We start from the raw sequence: 6,405 nt of genomic DNA on the forward strand, positions 1-6,405 counted from the left end.
ATATATACATATACATATAGTTACACACACACACACACGCACGCACGCACGTATGTTGTGTGTGTGTGTAGAATCAAATAAAGCACCACCATAAATTCTGAGTATATATAGATTCAATGATCTAGAGGAGACTTTTGTTTGAATTAAAGAGGATAAGTGTTGTTGTCATAGTACCCCAATGAGAAGGCTTGGTGTTGTACTAATTCACTACGTGGTTTTTTAAAAATAGAACTTTGATGAAAACTTAGTATTTGTGAACAAAGAACACATTGAATTGCCTTGAGAATTGATAGGGACTTTTCATATTGTCTCATGATTCATTAAAATGATAGTAGTTGGCCTTAGATAAATTGAGTTTTTTGGAAGGAATAATGCAATCCCAAGTGTTAGTTCAATTTTGAATGATTCTCCACATCAAATAAAGCTTAGATTTTCCAAGGCATATACATTAAGCTCATTTGATTTTTTAAATAATCTAAACTACGTAGTCTATATTTTTAGATGAGTGGTCACTTATTTTTCACCATCTTGGTACACTTACTATAGAGTAGTATAAGCAAATATATAAACAGATACAAAGAGAACGTCCATGTTTTGCCAATTTTGTTTTTCGAAGCTTTACATATGTAATTCTCATGAAGTAATCTTGTATTCTCCTCTTTTTTTGTGAATAGTATATTATATCTTAATGCTTAACTAATAGAAATGCATATTCATGCAAAAGAATAAGTGTGACATTTTATTTTACTTTTTGAAATATAAATATCAAATATATTTGAAATAAGATAATGCAAATTTGTATTTAAGTATATATTTTTATTAAAGTTTAATTGCATATAATATCATATTATATTTTTGTTTAAATTATTGGTTGAAAATATTATTAATTTACATTTTTAAATGTAATATTAAATCATTTTGAAATATATAGTCATCAAAAAAGGCTTAGTATTTTCATTCAAAGCATATGTAACATTTAAGAAATCACAATTAAAAATAAGACAAAAGATAATAAAATCTAATTATAAAATGTTAGATGCACTTAAAACAATATAAATGATATATTTATTTATTTAATGTGAAAATTTATATTTTTTTAAAATATGATAGCGATCCTAATGAGATTAGATCTATATTACACATTATGCCTTTTCTCGTGATTTGAGCCCATCTCCATGAAATACCATCCTCCTACCATCTTTTTCAACCAAAAGCAACATCTATTTTGATGCGTAAATGTGTGAAAAGATCAACAAATAGTGACTAATGTGTCTTTAAATTTCCTAATTTAACTATTAGAAGAATAAGATTTATCATTATCTCTCTCTGACCTATAACTCCTTATATCCCTCTACCCTTCTCTAAATGTCTCTCTAAATGATCGTATATTATCTAAATCTCTCTCTAAATGTGATATCGTATATTATCTTTGCATCTAGCCACCTCTCCATTTCACACAATGTTAGTGCGTTAGTATCAAATAAAAATATCTTCCTAGCCCATCCACACTTCTTTGACGTAAGCATTCTGCACTAAAATATAATTGATTATAAATATATACTTTCTCTGTATATAAACCCCTTAAAATTGAATTTTGCAATTCTACGTAACATCTAAACATTATAATTACAAAAGTCTTCGTATTTGGTGACATATCATGAGAGAATGACTATAAAATATAATTAAGTGACTCGCTTCGGCAATGATTTCTTACTTCGAATAATTCTACAAACATATTTATTTCCAAGGTTTGACAAACAATATCTTCGTCGACGAACGTTTTGTTTGGATCAAAGCTTCCAAATTCACGTCATCCCACCGTATTGAAACTATATTAAAACATAATTCTAAACCCTGCTAAAAACTATATTAAACCATGTGATATTAATACGAGCAAAGTCAGAATAAATGATAAATGAAAACGAAAAGCTCAGATAGATTCAAATCAATTGTCTTGCGCTCTACGCAGAGGATATTGACATTGGGAACGCTTTCCCCTTAATTAATACAATTTTTTTTTCATAGAACCGTTTAAAACGGATCTGTGGGTCTTTCTTCAAGCGTAAGAGAAAACGTGGTCTAAGACCAAATTAGGAGTCCCGGAGTAAACTTGTAAGCCAAATCATTTATTTGACTGATTCAAGGTTTAGGTGTTTACCGCCTTAGAATATTTGCAGTTTCGCGTTAAACAAACAGAATGAGTCCTTATAATATCAATTTCGTGTTTAATAATGTTCAACTCGATCAGATATTCAAAGTTTGTCCCCAACGTGAGAAAAGGATTCGATTTATTTAGAATCATAAATTTGTTCTATAAATATTTAATGGAATCCTCATGTGCACCCCCGTAGATTAATATGAAAGATAAATAGAATATACTGGAACCTTAATCAGAATTGGCTATACTGAATGCTTGTTGTTTGAAGAACTGCTCTGGTTATCGAAATGACAATTACGTATTTGGTTCTAGCAATTACTGCACTGAATAGTTGCCTTACATTAGCACTAGATGGCGGCGATACAATTCACCCGGGGGCTTCGCTCACCGGAAATCAGACCATAACATCGAAGAATGGCACTTTTGAATTGGGATTTTTCAGCCCGAGCGAAACGAATAATTGGTATGTTGCCATCTGGTACTCTGGAATGTCTCCCAAGGTCGTAGTTTGGGTGGCCAACAGGGATAATCCTCTTAAAGGCATTCCCGGCATTCTGAACTTTTCGGGCGACGGTCATCTCAGATTGTTTGATATAAGTGGCCTGTCAGTTTGGTCGCCTGATGTAGAAGGATCCAAGGCAACGATAAACGAATCCGGTAATTTCATTATAATTGGTAAAGAGTCTGAGACTGTTTGGGAGAGTTTTTCTCATCCGGGAGATACATGGCTGCCTGGCATGAAATTCTGGAAAGGGATGACGCTAACTTCGTGGAAGAGTTGCGAGGATCCTGCAAGCGGGCTCTTCTCTCTGGGAACGGACATGACTCCAGGAAAGACGCAGTTGGTGATGAACTACAACGGCACTATTCGATATTGGTCCAGTGGAGAGTGGATCGGAAGTTACTTTACGGACGTTCCGGAGGGGAATTTCTACAGCACGGGGTACAGATTATCTTGTGTGAGGGTTTCTCCTTCAAGATTCAACTTTCATATTTCATCTATCCCGTGGGGAAATATCCTGACATCACGCGTCGTGCTCGCCGAGAATGGCGAATTAAAAGTCTACTTCTTGATAGATGATGGAAATTGGAGGCTCATATGGTCGACATACAGAGGTCAGTGCAGTAAGTATGATATCTGCGGAGCCTATGGATTGTGTAATGCTAATGATGTTTGCAGTTGTGTCGAGGGTTTCACGCCCAAGAATGATTCTCAAAGTTGGTGGTCAACTGGGTGTTCTCGACGAATACCCCTCCAGTGCTCCGTCACAGCGGGAACTACTGACGGCTTCTATAAAACCAAGAACCGATCCTTATCCGAAGAAGGAGCTGTCTCGTACAACAACAAGCCAACAATGGAAGACTGCAGGACTGCTTGTCTCCATAACTGCTCCTGCACAGCCTTTGCTTTCGCCATTTCTGATCCACCTGTCTGTCGACTCTGGTTTGGCGATTTACTCAAAATGAACGTTTCATCAGACAGTGAATCCATCTTCATCAGGCTGGCTTCTTCGGAGTTGCCGATCTCGACATCAAAGAGAAGAAGAAAAACCACTCTACTTTTCATTTTGCTTCCTTCGGCCGCAGCTCTCGTCTTGGTCGCATTTATTGTTTTGAAACGACGAAGACAGAAGAAGAGAAGTGTAGAAGAGGACGTGCCCATCCTGCTGAAGATGTTCACTTACAAGGAGCTGCGTAATGCAACTGAGAATTTCAAGCATAAGCTGGGAAACGGAGCATTTGGTTCGGTGTTCAAGGGAACTCTGCCGGATGGCACGCTTGTGGCGGTCAAGAGATTGGAGGGTTCGTCAGGAGCAGAGAAGCAATTCAGGGCAGAGATAAACACTATCGGCAATATACAGCATGTTAATTTGGTAAGGCTGTACGGATTCTGTGTAGAAGGCACTCAAAGGCTACTCGTGTATGCCTACATGCCCAATGGCTCTCTTAATTCTTTTCTCTTCATAGAAGAAGAAGATTCGGAGAACTTGTTGGATTGGAAGACCCGGTTTCAGATCGCTTTGGGCACCGCACGAGGATTAGTTTATCTCCATGAGGAATGCAGGGATTGGATCATTCACTGCGATATTAAGCCTGAAAATATTCTTCTGGATGGCGACTTCAACCCGACGATAGCTGATTTTGGGTTGGCGAAGGTGGTGGGCAGAGATTTCAGCCGTGTATTGACGACAACAAGAGGAACTCCCGGATACTTGGCCCCCGAATGGCTCTCTGGCCTTCCAATCACTCCAAAGGTGGACGTATACAGTTTTGGCATGATGTTGATGGAAATTATATCCGGTAGAAGAAATCTGGATTTAACAGTGGAGGAGAGAAGCAGGTTATACTTTCCCACCTGGGCTTCATCACAAATTCAGGAGGGTAACATAATAGGCGTGGTGGACAGAAGGATAGCAAGTTCTGCGAATGTTGAAGAGGTGAGGAGAGCAGCTATGGTTGGGAGGCTGTGCATTCAGGACAATGAAGATGGGAGGCCGAGCATGGGAGAAGTGTTGAAGATATTGGAAGGGACGATGGAGGCTCCTGTGGGCGCAAATTGCACGATCCTTACACGTGTCGTTAGATCCGGTTGAAGCACACGAAGGCGATGCCCATGCGCATTACGCTTCCATGTTAAGTCATTTAATCAAATAGTTGTCAATATAATATTGAGCTACTAAACTGAACTAATAAGTGTTGAATATGGATTAAATATATTTATTTGAGGGAAGATGTCACTAGATTCATCTTATATATAATGCATATTCAATGATAAATAATGCACCAAGACATTCATTAATATAGACAAGATGTCAAATCACAAAATGTATTTATCTAAGGGAAGATGTCACTAGATTCATCTTATATATAATGCATATTCAATAATAAATAATGCACCAGAAATTTATTTATATAGACAAGAGGTCGAATCACAAAAGACAAAGGAATCAAGTGTGCAATTAATATTAATTGATATTAAAAGTGGTTCATAACAACATATCATTGGATGAATGGAAGCCTTCTATTTTCTTATCATACTAAATCCTAAATGTTAATGATATAGTGGATATCATATGAAAATTTAGACGATAAGAGTTTTACAACCTATCTTAAACACCATATTTTAAGGGAAAATGTTAACCTTGGACAAAGTAAGTCAGTTTTTATTATCTAACACTTTTAACTTAGGAATCAAACCTTCGTATATCATGTTTAAGCTCTCCAAAATTATACATCCAAGATTAACTAGACAAATATAGTTTTGGGAAGTGGGTCAGTAATTGTATGGAATAAGAAGATAGGAAGTGATTGGGTGAAGTAGTAGACCACTTTCATTCTCTAGAATAGAGCAAGCTTTGGAGTGGCCATCCCTTAGTTCGAGGGTCTTAAGTGTATTCAATCAAGGAGGAAAAGAACAAATAGGTGTTGAGAAAAGCAATCATAGATAGACCCAAATAAACATAGAAGGCACTGCTATTAGAGAGTTGATATACAATCCCTAGTCATTCTAATGCAAGGATGGAGGTATTCTACTTGTTCTTTTAACCAACACTCTATAACTAGGCTTCTTCCAATCCTCCTAAACATAGTACCACCAATCCCTCAGGACTCTTCCAAGGCTAGAGACCAAGTGGTTGGCCTTTTCCTCATGCCACACTCACCTCTACCAAGCATCTCTACCTATACCTTCACAAACCTAAACAACTATCTCACACACTACATAACAACTCCACTCCAAGACCATTTACAACTCCACAACCCAAATTGCTTCCTAAAGGCTTAACTCATTACCAATAAAGTGATTTCATAATAAGGTTCTATACACCTTGGTAGGCTCCAAACACCAATTCCCATAAACAAACCTAATGAGGGCTCTTCCTTGTAGCCCTAGCTTGGGATTTAGGTAAGAAATCAAAATCTTTCAATCATCTACCAATACTAAAGGGAGATTTAGATACCCAAAATTGAACTCTATTAAGTTCCAAAATCTTAGGTTCTAAATTGTTCATTAAGGCATTTAACACATATGCCCTAGTCTAGGCTATTAGGCCTAAAGAACACACTCAAACTATAAACTCTCAAAATCCTCAAAGAACTTGAAAAAACAAACTTCAATACGTCATTACCTTATCAAAACCTTTCAAACTACTAACTTTAGAGCTTCTAGTCATTAAGGAGATAACCAAACCTTCAAATCCTTCTCTGAATGTAGGTTTCCTTGCTGAATATAGAGACTGGCTTCCAAA

General features: G+C 36.8%; 1 pseudogene; it reads left to right on the plus strand.

The window, feature by feature from the left end:
• The first annotated feature begins 2,445 nt into the window (after positions 1–2,445).
• LOC149536657 (G-type lectin S-receptor-like serine/threonine-protein kinase At2g19130 pseudogene) lies at positions 2,446–4,752 on the plus strand (annotated as a pseudogene).
• Positions 4,753–6,405: the final 1,653 nt, after the last annotated feature.

This window comes from Cupressus sempervirens, chromosome 10, assembly GCF_028749045.1.
Source record: "Cupressus sempervirens isolate cs-2001-9-10 chromosome 10, ASM2874904v1, whole genome shotgun sequence".
Taxonomy (NCBI): Eukaryota; Viridiplantae; Streptophyta; class Pinopsida; order Cupressales; family Cupressaceae; genus Cupressus; species Cupressus sempervirens.